Below are 21,338 nucleotides of genomic sequence, written 5' to 3'. Positions count from 1 at the left end.
AATAAATACATTATTTCAAACCACCTGTAGTAACAAAGTTCCTCGATTTTCCCCTCTCCTAGAGGCTGCCCATATTTCCTGGTTCATGGCTCTCTACCTCCATCATCAAAGCCAACAGTAACAGGTACTTCTTCTTACATTGAATCAGTTTGACTGATGCTTCCAACTCTTTCTTCCAATTTTAAAGATCCCTTTCTTTTTCTTTTAGATTAGTGTTTGGATGGTAAATGTATTTTCAACATTTTACCTTTAATTTGATATTTATATGAAAAGTTTTCTTGTGCATAGCATAAGATTGCATCTCGTATTATCTATCTATATATGTGTGTTTGTACATATATATTCACAGCCATTTTAATATTATCTTCTACAGTAACGTTTTTCTTGAAAGCCAAGTTTCGGAAAGTGAGAAGACTTCCTGAATTTCCATGTCATCCTTGCTCAGAGGCCATGCAAGTCTTCTCTGTAATGTTCCGATTTTAGTATACATACTGCCAAAGTGATTGTTCTGTAAAAATGTTTTGACTTGCTAATATCCTTACTAAATTAAGAGCCTTGTGAGGACTGGGAAAATGTTAATTCATTTACAATTGCCTGTCTTAACCTTGTAGACAATAAATATTTGTTGAATATTTAATGTATTAATTAATGTATTTGTGTATTGATGCAGCTTCATAGAATTTCACTGTATAAATTTCATTTGGCGAGCTTAACTCGTGGTTGTTCATTAGTTCTCAATTATTTTGTGCTGAGGCTCATCTGAGAGTATCAGTGACACATTTGAAGGGGACTGAACTGTACCCACTATTTTTGCACAAGATGCTTTTTAACCTTTTATTTTCATCTTTTATTTGAGTACAACTATTTCCCAATCCTCTAATCCCTGCCTTCTTTCGCCTAAGTCAAAGTTCTTTTTGGTCAGCCTTTTTCAAGGCTGGCCTGATATAATGCTCACGTGCTATTATACTATTTAACTCTACATGATATCCACATTTTGATCAACTAAACCTTCCATTTAACAGATGTGTCAGTTTAAGACAGCTCTTCAGCTGTAGCAGAAGTGAATTTCGCACATGATTGATAATGTTGGCACACAAATAAAGATGCTACAAGTTAATTGGTGTGCCACGGCATTATAAGGCAAGACATAAATGAATTTGTGGAAATAATACACTTAAACATTTTTAGGTATGACAATAATAGCATTTCACAAAGAGCATTTCATAAATGTTAAATCTCCTGTATCTTTGCCACTTTGATGTTTTAGTCTGCTCAGGTTTTATCAGAAATAATTTACAGGTATAGAATCGGTTTCTCTATTACCATGGAAAAATACAAATTAATTTTAAAAATAAAAATTATAGACAAAGTATAGACTCCTAATCCTGACTCATTTGGAAAGACTTACATTCAAAGATGAATGGCTTTTAATCATAGGAGAATAGATATTGCAAGCTTTAGCAATAAAGCAAAATCTGTCTTAAATACTTTAGATTAAATGGAAAAGAAGATTAAAACAACTTATAGATTTTTTTTCACATTTAAGAGAAATTACCTTGAACTGTTTTATAGTTCTCTTCTACTTGTCGCACACTTTCTCCTTGGTGCAAGTTAAAATTCATTGAGAGAAGAGATCATGACCTTTAATTGTTTCATACTTCCCAACAGTAACAAAGAAAAATATGCATAGTAAGTGTTAATACATGTTATTTGAAAGTTTGCTGCCTCCCTCACATCTTGCCTGGAAGCCTCTTTCAACACTGTCACATGTGGCTGTGTTGGTTCCTTCAGCCTTTGATCAAATACTATCTTGTTATAGAGGACTTTTATCATCTCAGTTTTACTCTCCGTGCGCAAGTTTTCCTAGTCCATTATCCTGCTTTTTCTTCACTTATGAAATAAACTATTATGTTTCTATAGACAGAAAAAAAGTAAGAAATTCTAACACGTTTTAAATGTAAGTTTGATTTTTATTATGACAGTAATATATGTTCTTTGTTAAAAGCTAGAAACTGTATAAATGAAACAAAAAATACCTTTATTACGCAATGAGGTAAACATGCTTAATATCTAAGTTTAACACTTCCCAGGGTTTTCTTTATAAATATTAACGATTTTGTTTTCTGCTTGTATTTCTAAAGCTTGGAATACCAATAAGATGTTTATCATCACATTTTAAATGAAAATTACAATGCTTTTATATACTATTAATTTTAACTACTTGGTAGGTGGAAAATTTGTAAAGTTATGTGATAGGAAGATATAATTAGAAGTGATTTATTGACATCAAGATCAATTAATCAGCCAGGCGCGGTGGCTCATGCCTGTAATCCCAGCACTTTCGGAGGCCGCCGAGGCGGGCAGATCACCTGAGGGCAGGAGTTCAATACCAGCCTGGCCAACATGGTGAAACCCTGTGTCTGCCAAAAGTACAAAACAAATTAGCTGGGTGTGGTGGTGGGAACCTGTAATCCCAGCTACTCGGGAGGCTGAGGCAGGAGAATCTCTTGAACCTGGGAGGTGGAGGTTGCAGTGAGCTGAGATCACGCCACTGGATGCCAGCCTCGGTGACAGAGTGAGACTACATCTCAAAAAAAAAAAAAGTGTCTGTAAGAAAGTAAAAATAACATAAGCTTTATCTATTTTAATTGACAAAGAAAAATTATATACACTTATCACATGCATTTTGTATTAAAATCTTTATGCATTGTGGAATGACTAAATATATGCATTACTTGACATATCACTTTTTTGTGGTGAGTATTCTTAAATCAAAATTTTCAACAATGTATCATTGTTTAGCGAATTGGAGATTTTGTTATTTAATTGACACTGACGTATAAATATGTATTTTTCAATTTTATTTTTAGTCGACTAAGTAAAAAATAATAAAACATTTCAAACAAAATTGAGTTTTGCCATAGGTTTGCTTCTCTTGTGAGTTATGGATCACATAATTTTAGTTTTAAAAAATTCAGAGTGAATTAACCTGCACAAATAAGATATCCTTAATATAAAGTCAACAGAGATACAAAGGCCACAAGATTCTCTGAGATGTTGAATTAATAAAGCTGGACACAGCAACATTCTAATCAAAAGATTATTTCTATGTTGGTATTGGTTTTAGAAGTTTCAGCTTATGCCAAGAGGGGAGGAGAAATGGGAGACAGTGTTATAATGATGGTTTTAATATATGGTGCCAATGGTTGCTCTGAGATTTCCGTAATTGTACCCGCTTTCTGTGTAATCCTAGTTCCAGTATCCAATATTGATGCCAACAGTTACCTTGCAGAATTTTTATGACCAGAATTACCTACCAGTAAAAAATTAAGCACAACACATATGGGATAGAATTCAGAACACAGGGATTTATTCTCTTATGCGTGTATTTGAAAGTAAGTTTTACTGTTTGTTTATGCACTAAGCTGAATTTGACTTTTTTTCCTAAATATGTCTCACTATCACAGGATCTTAGCAATAAGTCATTATGCTGGCTATTATGCTTAAGTTTTCTAGCAAGCTAGGTGACATAGATTATTCCTCATCTGTTCTCCTACCCTGTGAAACAGAAGTAATACTGTCTGTTTACTTGTATAAACATAGGGATGTGGGAGACAGAAGATGGTACTTGTGAATAGCTTATACAAACATAAAATGTATAAAACAGTTTTTTCCTTTTGCACCTTTTATAGGAGGTTGCGAATAGGAGGCCTTTGGACCAGCTGGAGCCTGAGGCTTATTTTTTTGGCATATGTATGTGTAATGTACACACATATATGTAATTTCCATTAGAACAAGCCCGTGTTCTGCAGCTCACCATATTCTTTATGACTCTTATTGTTTTATAATTGGCCAATTTTCTTAATTTACATTTACATTTCCTGTGGTTATTTGAATTGCTACCACAGCTTTTAAGAATCCTCCTTTCTTGAAGGGATTTTTGTGTCTCTATCTCCTTCAGTTCTGCTCTGATCTTAGTTATTTCTTGCCCTCTGCTAGCTTTTGAATGTGTTTGCTCTTGCTTCTCTAGATCTTTTACTTGTGATATTAGGGTGTCAATATTAGATCTTTCCTGCTTTCTCTTGTGGGCATTTACTGCTATAAATTTCCCTCTACACACTCCTTTAAATGTGTGCCAGAGATTCTGGTATGTTGTGTCTTTGTTCTCGTTGGTTTCAAAGAACATCTTTATTTCTGCCTTCATTTCATTATGTACCTAGTAGTCATTCAGGAGCAGGTTGTTCAGTTTCCATGTAGTTGAGCAGTTGTGAGTGAGTTTCTTAATCCTGAGTTCCAGTTTGACTGCACTGTGGTCTGAGAGACAGTTGGTTGTGATTTCTGTTCTTTTACATTTGCTGAGGAGTGCTTTACTTCCAACTACGTGGTCAATTTTGGAATAAGTGCTATATGGTGCTAAGAAGAATGTATATTCTGTTGATTTGGGGTGGAGATTTCTGTAAATATCTATTAGGTCTGCTTGGTGCAGAGCTGAGTTCAATTCCTGGATATGCTTGTTAACTTTCTGTCTCGTTGATAGTGGGGTGTTAAAGTCTCCCATTATTATTGTGTGGGAGTCTAAGTCTCTTTGTAGGTCTCTAAGGACTTGCTTTATGAATCTGGGTGCTCCTGTATTGGGTGCATATATATTTAGGATAGTTAGCGCTTCTTGTTGAATTGATCTCTTTACCATTATGTAATAGCCTTCTTTGTCTCTTGTGATCTGTGTTGGTTTAAAGTCTGTTTTATCAGAGACTAGGATTGCAACCTCTGCCTTTTTTTGTTTTCCATTTGCTTGGCAGATCTTCCTCCATCCCTTTATTTTGAGCCTATGTGTGTCAGGAGCTGGGTTTTTTTTTTTAAAAGATCAACAAAATTGATAGACCGCTAGCAAGACTAATAAAGAAGAAAAGAGAGAAGAATCAAATAGACACAATAAAAAATGATATGGGGGATATCACCACCAATCCCACAGAAATACAAACTACGATCAGAGAATACTATAAGCACCTCTCCATAAATAAACTAGAAAATCTAGAAGAAATGGATAAGTTCCTGGACACATACACCCTCCAAAGACTAAACCAGGAAGAAGTTGAATCCCTGAATCGACCAATAACAGGAGCTGAAATTGAGGCAATAATTAATAGCCTACCAACCAAAAAAAGTCCAGAACCAGATGGATTCACAGTCGAATTCTACCAGAGGTACAAGGAGGAGCTGGTACCATTCCTTCTGAAACTATTCCAATCAATAGAAAAAGAGGAAATCCTCCCTAACTCATTTTATGAGGCCAGCATCATCCTGATACCAAAGCCTGTCAGAAACACAACAAAAAAAGAGAATTTTAGACCAGTATCCCTGATGAACATCAATGCAAAAATCCTCAATAAAATACTGGCAAACTGAATCCAGCAGCACATCAAAAAGCTTATCCACCATGATCAAGTGGGCTTCATCCCTGGGATGCAAGGCTGGTTCAACATATGAAAATCAATAAACGTAATCCAGCATATAAAGAGAACCAACGAAAAAAACCACATGATTATCTCAATAGACGTGGAAAAGGCTTTTGACAAAATTCAACAGCCCTTCATGCTAAAAACTCTCAATAAATTAGGTATTGATGGGATGTAACTCAAAATAATAAGAGCTATTTATGACAAACCCACAGGCAATATCATACTGAATGGGCAAAAACTGGAAGCATTCCCTTTGAAAACTGGCACAAGACAGGGATGCCCTCTCTCCCCACTCCTATTCAACATAGTGTTGGAAGTTCTGGCCAGGGCAATCAGGCAGGAGAAAGAAAAAAGGGTATTCAATTAGGTAAAGAGGAAGTCAAATTGTCCCTGTTTGCAGATGACATGATTGTATATGTGGAAAATCCCATCATCTCAGCCCAAAATCTCCTTAAGCTGATAAGCAACTTCAGCAAAGTCTCAGGATACAAAATCAATGTGCAAAAATCACAAGCATTCTTATACACCAATAGTAGACAGAGAGCCAAATCATGAGTGAACTCCCATTCACAATTGCTTCAAAGAGAATAAAATACTTAGGAATCCAACTTACAAGGGACATGAAGGACCTCTTCAAGGAGAACTACAAACCACTGCTCAATGAAATAAAAGAGGATACAAAGAAATGGAAGAACATTCCATGCTCATGGGTAGGAAGAATCAATATCGTGAAAATGGCCACACTGCCCAAGGCAATTTATAGATTCAATGCCATCCCCATCGAGCTACCAATGACTTTCTTCACAGAATTGGAAAAAACTCCTTTAAAGTTCATATGGAACCAAAAAAGAGCCTGCATTGCCAAGTCAACCCTAAGCCAAAAGAACAAAGCTGAAGGCATCATGCTACCTGACTTCAAACTATACTGCAAGGCTACAGTAACCAAAACAGCATGGTACTGGTACCAAAACAGAGATATAGATCAATGGAACAGAACAAAGCCCTCGGAAATAATACTACACATCTACAACCATCTGATCTTTGACAAAGCTGACAAAAAACAAGAAATGGGGAAAGGATTCCCTATTTAATAAATGGTGCTGGGAAAACTGGCTAGCCATATGTAGAAAGCTGAAACTGGATCCCTTCCTTACACCTTACACAAATATTAATTCAAGATGGATTAAAGACTTTAATGTTAGACCTAAAACCATAAAAACCCTAGAAGAAAACCTAGGCAATACCATTCAGGACATAGGCATGGGCAAGGACTTCATATCTAAAACACCAAAAACAATGGCAACAAAAGCCAAAATTGACAAATGGGATCTAATTAAACTAAAGAGCTTCTCCACAGCAAAAGAAACTACCATCAAAGTGAACAGGCAACCTACAGAATGGGAGAAAATTTTTGCAATCTACTCATCTGACAAAGGGCTAATATCCAGAATCTACAAAGAACTCAAATTTACAAGAAAAAAACAAACAACTCTGTCACAAAGTGGGCGAAGGATATGAACAGACACTTCTCAAAAGAAGACATTTATGCAGCCAACAGGCACATGAAAAAATGCTCACCATCACTGGCCATCAGAGAAATGCAAATCAAAATCACAATGAGATACCATCTCACACCAGTTAGAATGGTGATCATTAAAAAGTCAGGAAACAACAGATGCTGGAGAGGATGTGGAGAAATAGGAACACTTTTACACTGTTGATGGGACTGTAAACTGGTTCAACCATTGTTGAAGACAGTGTGACAATTCCTCAAGGATCTAGAACTAGAAATACCATTTGACCCAGCCATCCCATTCCTGGGTATATACCCAAAGGATTATAAATCATGCTGCTATAAAGACACATGCACACATATGTTTACTGCGGCACTATTTACAATAGCAAAGACTTGGAACCAACCCAAATGTCCATCAATGATAGACTGGATTAAGAAAATGTGGCACATATACATCATGGAATACTATGCAGCCATAAAAAATGATGAGTTCATGTCCTTTATAGGGAAATGGATGAAGCTGGAAACCATCATTCTCAGCAAACTATTGCAAGGACAAAACCCAAACACCACATGTTCTCACTCATAGGTGAGAACTGAACAAGGAGAACACTTGGACACAGGGTGGGGAACATCACACATAGGGGCCTGTCGTGGGGTGGGGGTAGGTAGGAGTGGGAAGGGATAGCATTAGGAGATATACTTAATGTAAATGACGAGTTAATGGGTGCAGCACACCAACAAGGCACATGTATACATACGTTAACAAACCTGCACGTTGTGCACATGTACCCTAGAACTTAAAGTATAAAAAAAAAAGAATCCTCCTTTTGAAAAATGAAACCTTATATTGTAGAAACAGTGAAAACTTCTAGCTGCTTCTCTGTTAACACAAGTTTGAGTTAGATTAGATCCTCAACCTTCTTTTAGCATTATCAGTCAATCTCATATTGATACTCTAAAACAGGAATTCTTATCAAGTGGTTCCTGATAGAACTCAGGGAGTTTGTGACCTTAAATGTTAAAATATACAAAGTTTACAGTTATATTTTCAGTAAGTCCTTTAATTATGCATGTATGCAAAAAAACACTATAGTTTTAGCAGTATTTATGACTCCATCGCTAATAGAAATCACAAACATTTTTTGTATCACATTATAAGTTTTGAAAACATCTTTTTTTTTTTTTTAATTTACCAAGAAAATTTATTTTGCATATTTGTTTGACAATAAATATTTTACATGTTTATTTATCAACAATGGTTGTTTACTACAGCTGATTCCATGTGCTTGTTTTTCCCTCTCATTTGAACCTACCACAGTCTGGTTTCTGCCACCAGAGCTCCACGAAACAGTTCTAGTTAAAAATCACTAATATCTGAATGTCACTAAATTTAAGGAAATTCTTTTTTTTTTTTTTCTTTTATTATTATTATTATTATTATTATTATACTTTAGGTTTTATGGTACATGTGCGCAATGTGCAGGTAAGTTACATATGTATACATGTGCCATGCTGGTGCGCTGCACCCACCAACTCGTCATCTAGCATTAGGTATATCTCCCAATGCTATCCCTCCCCCCTCCCCCCACCCCACAACAGTCCCCAGAGTGTGATGTTCCCCTTCCTGTGTCCATGTGTTCTCATTGTTCAATTCCCACCTATGAGTGAGAATATGCAGTGTTTGGTTTTTTGTTCTTGCGATAGTTTACTGAGAATGATGATTTCCAATTTCATCCATGTCCCTACAAAGGACGTGAACTCATCATTTTTTATGGCTGCATAGTATTCCATGGTGTAACAGAACGGAACAGAACAGAGCCGTCAGAAATAATGCCACATATCTACAAGTATCTGATCTTTGACAAACCTGACAAAAACAAGAAATGGGGAAAGGATTCCCTATTTAATAAATGGTGCTGGGAAAACTGGCTAGCCATATGTAGAAAGCTGAAACTGGATCCCTTCCTTACACCTTATACAAAAATCAATTCAAGATGGATTAAAGACTTAAATGTTAGACCTAAAACCATAAAAACCCTAGAAGAAAACCTAGGCATTACCATTCAGGACATAGGCATGGGCAAGGACTTCATGTCTAAAACACCAAAAGCAATGGCAACAAAAGCCAAAATTGACAAATGGGATCTAATTAAACTCAAGAGCTTCTGCACAGCAAAAGAAACTACCATCAGAGTGAACAGGCAACCTACAAAATGGGAGAAAATTTTCGCAATCTACTCATCTGACAAAGGGCTAATATCCAGAATCTACAATGAACTCCAACAAATTTACAAGAAAAAAACAAACAACCCCATCAAAAAGTGGGCGAAGGACATGAACAGACACTTCTCAAAAGAAGACATTTATGCAGCCAAAAAACACATGAAAAAATGCTCACCGTCACTGGCCATCAGAGAAATGCAAATCAAAACCACAATGAGATACCATCTCACACCAGTTAGAATGGCAATCATTAAAAAGTCAGGAAACAACAGGTGCTGGAGAGGATGTGGAGAAATAGGAACACTTTTACACTGTTGGTGGGACTGTAAACTAGTTCAACCCTTGTGGAAGTCAGTGTGGCGATTCCTCAGGGATCTAGAACTAGAAATTCCATTCGACCCAGCCATCCCATTACTGGGTATATACCCAAAGGACTATAAATCATGCTGCTATAAAGACACATGCACACGTATGTTTATTGCTGCATTATTCACAATAGCAAAGGCTTGGAACCAACCCAAATGTCCAACAATGATAGACTGGATTAAGAAAACATCTTAAAATATTGCTCATCTTTACTTAAAAATTATGGTGGCTATTAGAACCACTGTTAAATCTTTCTTTTCAATATGCTATTAAAGGGGTGCATGTATTTTGCTATATCACATATTTGTTCTATTTGTAGCTTAATAATTGTATTTGAAAAATCATTTGTTGCCTTGGTATTCCTGTGTGCTTTAGTTCATGCACTTAACAACATTATTCTGAGAAGTATCTTGACAAGAGAAAAAGAAAATAAATTAAAAAAACCTTTTGCTCTAAAGCAATGTTCCTTTATACACAGAAAGTAGTTTATAGTTCAAAACAATGTACATGTCATTTCTGTGCTGTCATATGATCTTTTGTCTTTAGGGAAGTAAAGAAATTGGAAATATTTATCTCCCAATGGCAAAATTATTCCTTTAGTCAATGTTTCTTTACTTGAAAACACTCTTCTCACAAACACAATTATATGCACGTTTTATCTTTTAACACGTTTAGCTAAAAGCAGCACAAAATGGTTTCACATTATGTATTAAGAGTGTATTACACCCACCACTATATTAACAGAGACTTGAAAATAGCAAAATAGCACTGTATAAGTCACTTGTGATATGAATTTTGAAAACCCGGATAAAACATTTAAGTGTTAAATTTTAAATAGCAGTTGTTCTCCTTTACTTCAGTAACTTTGAGCGTCTGTTACTTCAACAATACGCCATTGTTTTCTGCTACAACTAGGAGATTTTATATTTTCTACGCGGTGGAGTACCAAGCAGCATCTTAATCTTAATGTCAGCTGTGGATTTCTGCAGAAATGCAATCACTGCAGATATACCAGGTGCTGGAATGTGTCTTTAGAACTACCAACGTGATGACATTACCCACTAATGTAGCTTTCGTCAGATCAGAGTATGAATAAGAAGGATTATGTGCTTGCTGAACAAATTATGATTTTTCTTATGTGCTTCTCTGAGAACTGATTATCGCAATTCTGACTTTCAAGAGAACAGGGTGGCATTAAAAAATATCCAAGATATTAAAAAACAAGTCAAAATATGAAAGGATTTTATTTAATACTATTGTGACATTACCCTCTCCCAACCCTCAAAAGAAAATCAATAGGGAGAAAATACATAGATCTATAATAATTTCATATCCCCAGCCAGAGTTTCTAACTCCAGATCTAATGTAGTGTTTAACGGAATAGTAATATTTTATTTATTATTAATAATTTCCACCATTCCTACTAGATTGCTAACTCTCCAAAGTGATGATCTTTTTTCTTTTGATCCATTATTTCAAATTGAGTTGAAATGCTGAGTTCTTGCAATGCAGTATGCTTTGGAATGTTTTATTGGGGATGTGATCCTAGATGACATTGTAGGGACATGAAGAAGTGAGACATGGAAGGAAAGAAAGCCAATGAACAAGATGCACTGTGGCTCAAACCCTTTGGAAAACTCTGTAAGAGAGTGTAGGAAGCACCTTAGAAGTGGGGTTAGTTATTCTCCAGCTCTCATACATCATTGGCTGAGGGTTGCTCTGGAGTCATTAATGCTGCTGCACTTTTCAACTTTTGTGTATCCCATGCACAGGTCTATGGGATAAGAGAAAGCTCTCAAGTAGTGTCAGTCAAGGAGGCCCTCCATACCCACAGGATTGGTAAACACAAAGAGATATGGTGGGGTAGGGGGAGCCGGACTATGCCTCCTACAACAGTCATACCAGGACATGGTAAAGACAATTTCAGTATGATTCATAAGAAAAAAATTATATAAGGTTAGGAGAAAAACTTCAGAGAAATTCTAAGCAAATTCATCTAAAAATAAAGAAAAATCACCTTCCAGTGCTTCTTAAACTATTTTTTTGCTGTTATTATAATCATTTGAATTTGTTCAATTGTAGCATGTATGCTCTTTTATAAAACTTCTAGGGAGAAGGTAGGTGGAAGGTATCGGTAAAGTACACGCAACAATGAAAGGAAAAGAATAAAGCTGCAGTAGTGACAGACAGCAAAATGTGCTCAGTTTCCCATCATATTTCAGCACAGAGCCATGAAGCAAGAACCAAGGGCAGATATCTCATCATCATGCAGAAATTTTACTGTGAAAAATCACAGTCATTTGCTTCATCAGAACTAAAATCATACAAAATTTGCAGACAGACACTCACACTTTTGAAATAGTTATGACATGGAGGGGATGGGGTAAGGAAGAAATCATTCATACCACAGCCTCCATTGGAAAATGTCTCAATTAAGGATAGTTTCTCACTGTGAGGTAATTGTTCTCATTATTTTCCTCTGACTGAAAAACTCGGTGAAAACAGGCATACATGTGTTTTTTTTTTCTTCATCCACTAACATAATGTGTGGTACATAGTATTCACTCCGTGGTAGTTGAAAGACTTTAATTGGGATGCATTAAGTGAAGTCATTTGGTAATCGGGTGGTTCTTTTCTTTTCTTTTTTTTTTTTTTTTTTGGGGGCAGGGTCTCACTCTGTTTCCCAGGCTGGTATGCAATGGCACAGTCACAACTCACTGCAGTCTCAACCTTCTGGGCTCAAGTGGCTAGAGCTACAGGCATGCACCATTACACCCAGCTAATTTGTGTGTGTGTGTGTGTGTGTGTGTGTTTCTTTTTGTAGAGACAGGAGTTTCTCCATGTTGCTCAGGCTGGTCTTGAATTCCTGAGCTCGGGCTGTCTGCCCACCCTTGGCCTCCCAATGTGCTGGGATTACAGGCGTGAGCCACAGTGCCTGACCAATTCAGTGGTTCTTAATGGGGGATACTGGGGGTGATTTTTGCCCTCCTTCCTGTTTATTTGACAATGTCTAGAAACATTTTTGGTTGTCACAATAGGAGGGAAAGAGCTACTGGCATCTAGTGGGTAGAGGCCAGGAATGTTGGAAAGCATCTTACCATGAACACAACAGTCTCCATAACAAATAATTATCTGTGTCAAAATGTCAGTTTGCCAAGGTTGAGAAATCCTGCTAGAATACCTAGCAACGTCTTGTCATTCACACATTTTATTCATACTTTATAAAATGGCATCTTAGTCAATAATTAGCTAGTTGCTTTTTCTTGTCCAATGTTAGTCAGTCTCACTTAACTAATCACATATAAAGTTATTCGATTCATTCTAGAATGAATATATCTGCTTAGTGTTTGGGTTCCCCAGCAGTCAACCCAGAGACAAAATGTCCTGCTTAAGTAGTTTCTTCAGGAGGTGATCCCTAGAGATACCGGTAGGAAGTAGGGAAGAGGGTTAGAGTGCAAAAAAGAAGCCAAGCAATGGTGCAACATTGTTCAGATATTTTACCACTTTGCGCAACTCGAGCTAAATCCTGCTGGAGAACATGGGTATTAGGGTAGAGTTGTGACCAAAGCTATCCCAACTGAAGGCCAAGGAAGCTGGGGTATATATCCATCACCTCGCTTTCACCATTGGCTGAATGCTGCTCTCAGAGATTTAACTCTCAAATACTTCTGGCTTGCCTTCTACACTGGCCAAGTACAGTCCACAGGCAGACAAAGGTCAAAGAGAGTCACATATGTTTATGTTAAGCAGCCTTTGGTGTGACAAGTGCCAAGATGACATGGCAGGCGGCAACAACTACTCCAGCATAACGTGGCAGGTTTACAGCCAAATGTGAGTTCACATAGGGATTCTATACTATAAATTGTTTATGATGTGTTTTTACTAAACTTCTCTATTTTGAGACTCAGTACTCTTTGATCCTGATTCTTATTACCCTTGTGATATTTTAGATTCATAAAATCATAGCTCCTTTTAGTGTGTCTAATCCATCCTCCTCTACAACGTGGACAAATAGATACTTCACTTTTGTTTCAGCATTTTTTGTCCTGCTACTGTCCTGCTACTGTCTAACTATTTGATTAGTTAAATTGACACCAAGGAAGAAATAGTCTGTTTTTCTTTGAGTTTTCACTTTTCATTATGGATTAATGAATGTCAGACTGTCCTTGACATCTAGATCTATTGCTGTTAGAAATACCTTGACATTATTACTTGATTTATTCTTCGGGAAAGATACTAAACTCAAAAGAATTGACAAAATTCTATTCAGAAAATGGTGTTTGTTGGAAGCTCTCCATATTTTGTATGCATTTATAGTTTAAATATTAATGAAAGCTTACCATTAAATACTCATTCCAGATAGGTGTGTGATACTAATTTATAAGAAAACACAAAATTAGTTTTATAGAAACTTCTAAAACAAGTATAAATCAACCCCCAATGCAATACTCATCTCTGTCCATGCATTATATTAAAGTGTGCTAAAATGTGTAAATTTCACCCCGATACATAGGGGTTGAAGGCTGTTTTACATGATTTATGGGATCAATGAAGGATTTATTTCTCCTCCCCAGTTGTTTTTCTACTATCGTCTTGAGATTTATATTACCCAGTCAGGTAAAGACCACTTTCAACCCTATTTGAATAACTGCTGATAGATCATAACTTTTCCAGAAAGGAATAGCAGATACTCCAGTGATATTCTTAGATGGGACAAATCTTGAACAGGAAAAGTTTAGCTGCTAAGATGTTCAGCATCAATCCACCCTTTGTGTTCTTATAGGTCTATTTTAAGTCCCCAAAAGCAAAAATAAATTGTCTACATGAACTTCTCAAAAGCTGTTGCCAAAAAAGTTCAATTTATTTTCAATTTCATTTCAGGAAAGAGTATCGGTACAAATTATTTTTGTGCCAATTACAACAATTTACTGCCACGCCATTAATTAACTCTCTTCTGCTGAAGTATACTTCTTCCTTCAAAATCTGGTTAGAAACAATATAATTTTTACACACAGTCGCATTTATCACACATTTTATTTCCTGCTATTATTTACAGCTTTCTTTGTAGAGAGTTAACAAAGGGCAGGAATGATAGATAAAGACTTTTTACACATTTTAGATGTCATTGAATAAATATTTTATAGAAGGTTGTTCTAAGATGAAAAGTTTGGTACTATTAAAAACATACAAATGTTATTTAAAACATTTGGATTGTGCCAATGGAACTATTTTTTGAATAGTTTTTGCTAGTTATGTTACCAAAGAGATTCTAACACTAGGAAATATGCCAGTTTTAATGGCGGTTTACCGAAAGATATTTCTGGAGAACTAATTTATATATTTAGACATCGAGTCCTGTGTGAGTTTGTCCCAATTCCATTTGTGATGTATGGATTCCAATTGGTATCTTTGACAAAGTGCTATAGCAATCAACCTGGTTTTTATTTAGCATTTGAAAGAACAATCAGCCAAATTCTTATCTCAGATGTGTGAAGTTATCACATATTTTGTAAAATATGTGGCTTTGCAGTATTGAAAAAGGATTTGAGACATTTATGGCAAAGCACAGTACATGAAAGCCACATGAAGGTGGATGAACTCATTTTTGAACTTGGGGCTTTGGTTGCACCTTCAAGAGTGCATAACTTTGATTTTTCTCCTCAGGTTCCAGTCAGTTCAAGAAAACTCCATTTCACAATGGGAAGACTAGAAAGGCTAACTATTTCATGTGGGAAGAAGGCAGGTGTTTTGAAACTTGGAAATCACAGATGACACGAGAGCTACTCAGTGCACAAAATGGTTTGTTTTCCTTCAATGATCTCTGATTTGTACTAGTCATTGATCATTTGCATTTTTCCACATAGATTTTCATAAACCACAGTTATGCTTAGTTTTACAGTGGGTATATGCACTGTTAAATATGACCTCTAATTTTAATATAGGCTTTTTTGATTTCATTCTTTCTTCTGATTTTCCATGCCTCACATATCCAGGATGAGTTATGGGAAATGTATATTCCTCTTTATGAGGCCTTTATTTATGATTTTAAAAATCTGTCTTTATGGCGGGGCATGGTGGCTCACACCTGTAATCCCAGCACTTTGGGAGGCCAACACAGGTGGATTACTTGAGGTCAGGAGTTCGAGACCAGCCTAAGCAACATGGTGAAACCCCGTCACTACTAAAAATATAAAAATAGCTGGGCATGGTGGTGCATGCCCGTAGTTGCAGCTACTCAGGAGGCTGAGACAGGACAATTTCTTAAATCGAGGAGGTGGAGGTTGCAGTGAGCTGAGATCATGCCACTGCACTCCAGCCTGGGTGACAAAGCAAGACTTCATCTCAAATAAATAAATAAATAAATAAATAAATAAATAAATAAAAAATCTGTTTTTATGTATTTCCCATTATGCTGAGGTAACATGCTGTGGGGTGTGCCGACTTATTTATTAGCTTTTAAAGTTTAATTTTCTCCTTTCTTCCTCCAAAAAACCTCAAAGGCCTATTTGCATGAGGTAAGGAAGAGCAGAATGCTCATTTAGGATACTTTATTTCACTTTAATCATTACTATAGAAAGTGAAAACAATAATAATATTAGAAGGTGTCAAAGAACCTTTAATATTTCTACAATCCAACCAACCTTCTAAATTTCTGACTGTCCATTCCAGGCAATCCAAAATATTTCACTTTGGGACTTCTCCATTGAGCATCAAAATGCAACTTCATTGTATCATTGAGAGAAATATTTACTACAAGAACTCATACTTTGAACATTTTAGTTTTACATTTTGTAAACTGATCATGTATTGTATTGTATATTATTATGCCTTTGTATTATATATTATTATGTTTAGCTGATTGCTTTTCTAATATAATATCTGCTTGTCAATTTTTAGTTTCCCTTACTGGAGTTATGGCTCTTAAACATTATTATTTAATATGACTAATGACACATTTTGGGGGATGTAGGCTACATTCTGATAGAGACTTACCTATTTTGAAGGAGGCAGCTTTATTTTTAAACATGTAATTCAATTGAAATCAACATTATGCTGTTCAAAATGTGTATTTATTGTTCTTGAACTTGGAAGAATTACAATTCTGGAATGAATTTCTTTTTGTTATTAATAATAACTATATCTAAAGGTTACATCCTATAGGCAAACCATGTGCCAACCCTCACCACACTTTACCTATTTTAAGTGAGTGACTTAAAACATACACAAGTGTATTTTCTTTCTTCTCTTTCTTTCTTTCCTTTCTTTTTCTTTCTCTCTCTTTCTTTCTCTTTCATCTTTCTTATCTTTCTTTCTATCTTTCTTCACCCTTAGATACCATTTGAATACCTCATCTACAAGAATGTCTCAAGCAGAAATATTTGGTGGGTTTTATTGTTACCAGCCTCCTTCACTCTGCAGTAACATGCTATTTGCATCACGTAATGAAGACTCTTTTTGCAAATCGAGATGGATGGTATGAGTGACAGGGATCAACATTACCTTCCAGGTGATTATGAAGAGGACTGATATCCTTGTTTGTGTCCTGAATCCCCTATTGACATAATATATGATAGGAAAAATTATATACTTATTTCATCATGTTACAAAAGGGTCTTACTTTTTTAGGAGTAGAGTTATAATGTAATCATTTCTACATTCCCATGAATAATGTTATCTATAAACATTAAACTTTGAAAACTCCTACAGTACTGTTTTCTATTAATGGAGTTCTACATGGGAGAGACTCTCACTTTAATTGTTAAGAATAGATAGTCGGCAGGGCATGATGGCTCATGCCTGTAATTCCAGCACTTTGGGAGGCTGAGACGGATGGATCACCTGAAGTCAGGAATTTGAGACCAGCCTGGCCAACATGGTGAAACCTCGTCTCTACTGAAAATATAAAATTAGCCAGGCATAGTGGCACGTGCCTGTAATCCCAGCAACTTGGGAGGCTGAGGCAGGAGAATAGCTTGAATCCAGAAGGCAGAGGTTGCAGTGAGCTGAGATTGTGCCACTGCACTCCAGCCTGGGTGACAGAGTGAGACTCTTGTAAAAAAAAAAAAAAAAAAAAAAAGGAAAGAATAGACAGCCAAGGCTATGTGTTTTCATACTGACCATACTGAACACATTCACGGAGTTGTTATTATTATTGTTTTTATTATTAGGGATGTAGATGGGTTAATAATGTAGCTACCAGTTTCTTTTAAATAAAATTTGCATCCCCGCCTTTTGACAACATTCAAGTGACTCTCTGAATATGAAAATATCATATGAAAAGTCCAATGTATGTAAAGTTAATCACTAGTAATGACTATTGGGTGATTCAGTGACTGATACAAAAACTCAAGAGAGTTTTTCAAAATTTAGTCTAGATACTGATTTTTAATGAAGTTACATATTTAATATCTTGGTCTCATTGATGAATTGTAGCTTCTCTAATCCAACTCTTAATTTGGTCAAATTTCTTTTGATTTTTATTTAGCATAACATTTCAATAAACTTTGACAATTCCTAAAATGCTTAGAATGCTACAAATACTTATTGAGCCCCTACTCTATGCCTGACCCTCTGATAAGCACTAAGTGCCTACTCATAAAGACACCAGCATTCCTGACCTCACAATTTCATGATTCATTCATATACAACTTATGACATGAGAAGAGTTATGGTAAAGATAAAAAGTAAATAAAATTACATAGAGTATAGGAAAGAGAAGCACTAATGGCACAACCATGAATTCCAATGAAGAATTAATAATCAAAATTCTTTGTGATCTATTTTTTTCAACAAATACTTAAATACTTATGTTGCAAGCCCTATTCTAAATATTGGGGTACATCAGCAAATAAAAGACAAAAAAATCCTTGTTCTGGTGGGGCTAACACACTAGATGGGTGAGACAGAAACTAAATCATAGCTACTGTAAATAAGAAAATTTTAAGAAAAAAGAAAATGAAAACAAAAACAAAAGCAACAACCACCAAAAAGAAAATTATGAAGTATGCAATTTTTTATTAACCATTTTTCCTCCTTCAAAGCAACTAAACTTTAATCCTGGTAAAAGTAAATATTTAGCAATTTTTAAAATGATTTAATTTAAATTATCCCTGTTGGATATTCAAGTGTATTGGATAAAATATAAAATAAGTTCTAGTTTGACTTTTCCAAATTTCATATATTTTGCTGTTCAGAAACACATTTTCCCATACTGGGTGGCACTGAAAACAGACCGTTTCTACGAATTGATAGGATGTAACAATCATCCACAGGGCAGCAGAGGCAATGCAAGTCAGCACGGGCTGTGCAGGCACAGACTGGGATTTAATTCGTGGTGACAGGAAGGGCAATCACTGCCCCATGCCCTTGCAGTTAAAGCATCATTTGTGAAAGAATATGAATCCTTGCTGTGGACTGAAACCTTCCATTAGTTCCATGTGTATGGTCAAGAAAACACCAAATCAAAACTTGCAAGAAGTGTGTTTCAGGGGACAAACAACAACAACAACAACAACAAACCACTGCAGACATTAAGGGAGCAGTATTTTCAGAAGTACAGTATCACCAATGTTGTTGATGGTCCGGGGATGATATTATATGGGAAAAAAACATAGATATACATGGTTATGTGTATAAAAGGCATTCAGGAAAACTGTACTCTGAGAGTAAGGATGTTTTGAGAATACTCTACCCATTTTTTTTGGTTTATATTTCCCTTTTTATGTGTACACAAGTGTGATGTATTAAAGATGTTAGGTAAGTTTAAAAGAGCTCTGCAATATTTAATACAAAAACTCCAGACACTGTAGTAAGAATGGATAATCAGTCAAAGAATGGATAATCAGAGCAACTTTTTCTCATTTTCAGTAGAGCATGAATTATTGGTTCTTCTTATAATCATCAGTTATAGGTGTCTTAGGTTATATGAAATACAATAATTTTATAACCAATGGCTTTTTACTTTTATTCATGCAAATATGTATTTTCTTTTTTTTTTTCTTTTTTTTTTTTTTTGAGACGGAGTCTTGCTCTGTCGTCCAGGCTGGAGTGCAGTGGCGCTATCTTGGCTCACTGCAAGCTCTGCCTCTGGGGTTCACACCATTCTCCTGCCTCAGCCTCCCAAGCAGCTGGGACTACAGGCGCCCGCCACCACGCCTGGCTAATTTTTTGTATTTTTAGTAGAGACGGGGTTTCACCACGTTAGCCAGGATGGTCTCCATCTCCTGATCTTGTGATCTGCCCGCCTCAGCCTCCCAAAGTGCTGGGATTACAGGCGTGAGCCACCGCGCCCAGCCGCAAATAGGTATTTTCAAATGGGGGCAAAATTATCCTTCTGTTTGAAAACCACTACAAAAAAATTTACCCTTTTGGATTTTTACCCATGAACATTCACTGATCAGCAGGTAAAAAAGCTAAAGCATCTGCTGCAATTAAACAAGGAAGGTTTTGTTCAAATTACTAAATAATACCTGTAAGCTATCAACAGGAAAATAAAAAGTCAATGCACTAGCTCATTTTGTCATTCAGAGCAGTTGTCAGGTTTTTGAAAACCGTTATATCTTTTCTTTAATGCATTCATTCTAGCATGATTTAGATTTTTTTCATTTCTACTACTCTGAAAGCTTATTTAAGTTGCTTATAAAAATGATGCAGTTTTCTCTGTAAATTTAATTATGTTTGCATAGCTATTGCTGTGTTGTGCAGGTAGGCTTGAAGTTTTCAACCACTGTGATTATGACAATTAAGTACAATTGATTGTCTAACAGCATGATTAAAGAGAAATAGCAGGGTGGTAAAGAATGAAAACATGCCTTAACTGCTTTTGATGACTATCACAGTTTCAGTTTCTCTTCCAGCTTCTCTGGTTCCTGGTCTTTAGTTATCACTCCCCTTCCTTCCACTTCCTCCCCCATGCCAAACCACACACAGGACATGTAAAAACTTAGCATTTTTCTTAAAAACAAAAAGGTAGGGAACAGAGAGATTTTTCCTGTACATTATTGGTGTAATGAGGAAGGAAATAATTCTTCCTGCTGCATCTCAAATTATTCTCAGTGGCTACCACCTTTAGAGTTTTTTGATCAATTTAGCTATTGACAGATAAAATTAAGTCCTTTCAATTATTAAAAGAAATCTGAATTTTCAATTATCAATTTTGATTTAAGAATGTAATACTTGGCCAGGTGCAGTGGCTCACACCTGTAATCCCAACACTTTGGGAGGTCGAGGCAGGTGGATCATGAGATCAGGAGTTCGAGACCATCCTGCCAACATGGCAAAACCCCGTCTCTACTAAAAATACAAAAATTAGCTGGGTGTGGTGGCAGGCACCTGTAATCCCAGCTACTCGGGAGGCTGAGGCAGGAGAATCGCTTGAACCCAGGAGGCGGAGCTTGCAATGAGCTGAGATCGTGCCATTGCACTGCAGCCTGGGGCACAAGAGCAAGACTCCGTCTCAAAAAAAAAAAAAAAAAGTAATACTTTTCTACTTTTCTGAGCAAATGTCATTTTAAAAAATACATAAGGGATTGTATTATTTATGCACTTTATTTTGTGTGTTAAATATCAGTAATAAAATAAATGTTCTGTGTATCATATGGTAAAACTACCATTAACATTTCCTCAAAAATTCATTTCTAATTTTATTGCTAGAAGTTTCTCTTTGTAAGTTACATAATTTCCTTTTGTAATTGCAGATATGGTGAAATTACAGAAAGTCTAAGTAATACACAATGAAGCCATTTCTGAGCAATTGTAATGTATTTGTTACA

General features: G+C 36.0%; 1 non-coding gene across 1 annotated transcript; it reads right to left on the bottom strand.

The window, feature by feature from the left end:
* Positions 1-400: 400 nt before the first annotated feature.
* LOC112132833 (U6 spliceosomal RNA) lies at positions 401-503 on the bottom strand. The gene has a single exon (XR_002914553.2). It is a non-coding gene; the product is annotated as a U6 spliceosomal RNA (small nuclear RNA).
* Between the last annotated feature and the right edge of the window lie 20,835 nt (positions 504-21,338).

The sequence above is a fragment of the Pongo abelii genome, chromosome 2 (assembly GCF_028885655.2).
Source record: "Pongo abelii isolate AG06213 chromosome 2, NHGRI_mPonAbe1-v2.0_pri, whole genome shotgun sequence".
Classification (NCBI taxonomy): domain Eukaryota; kingdom Metazoa; phylum Chordata; class Mammalia; order Primates; family Hominidae; genus Pongo; species Pongo abelii.
This window is presented reverse-complemented; position numbering and strand designations above follow the sequence as displayed.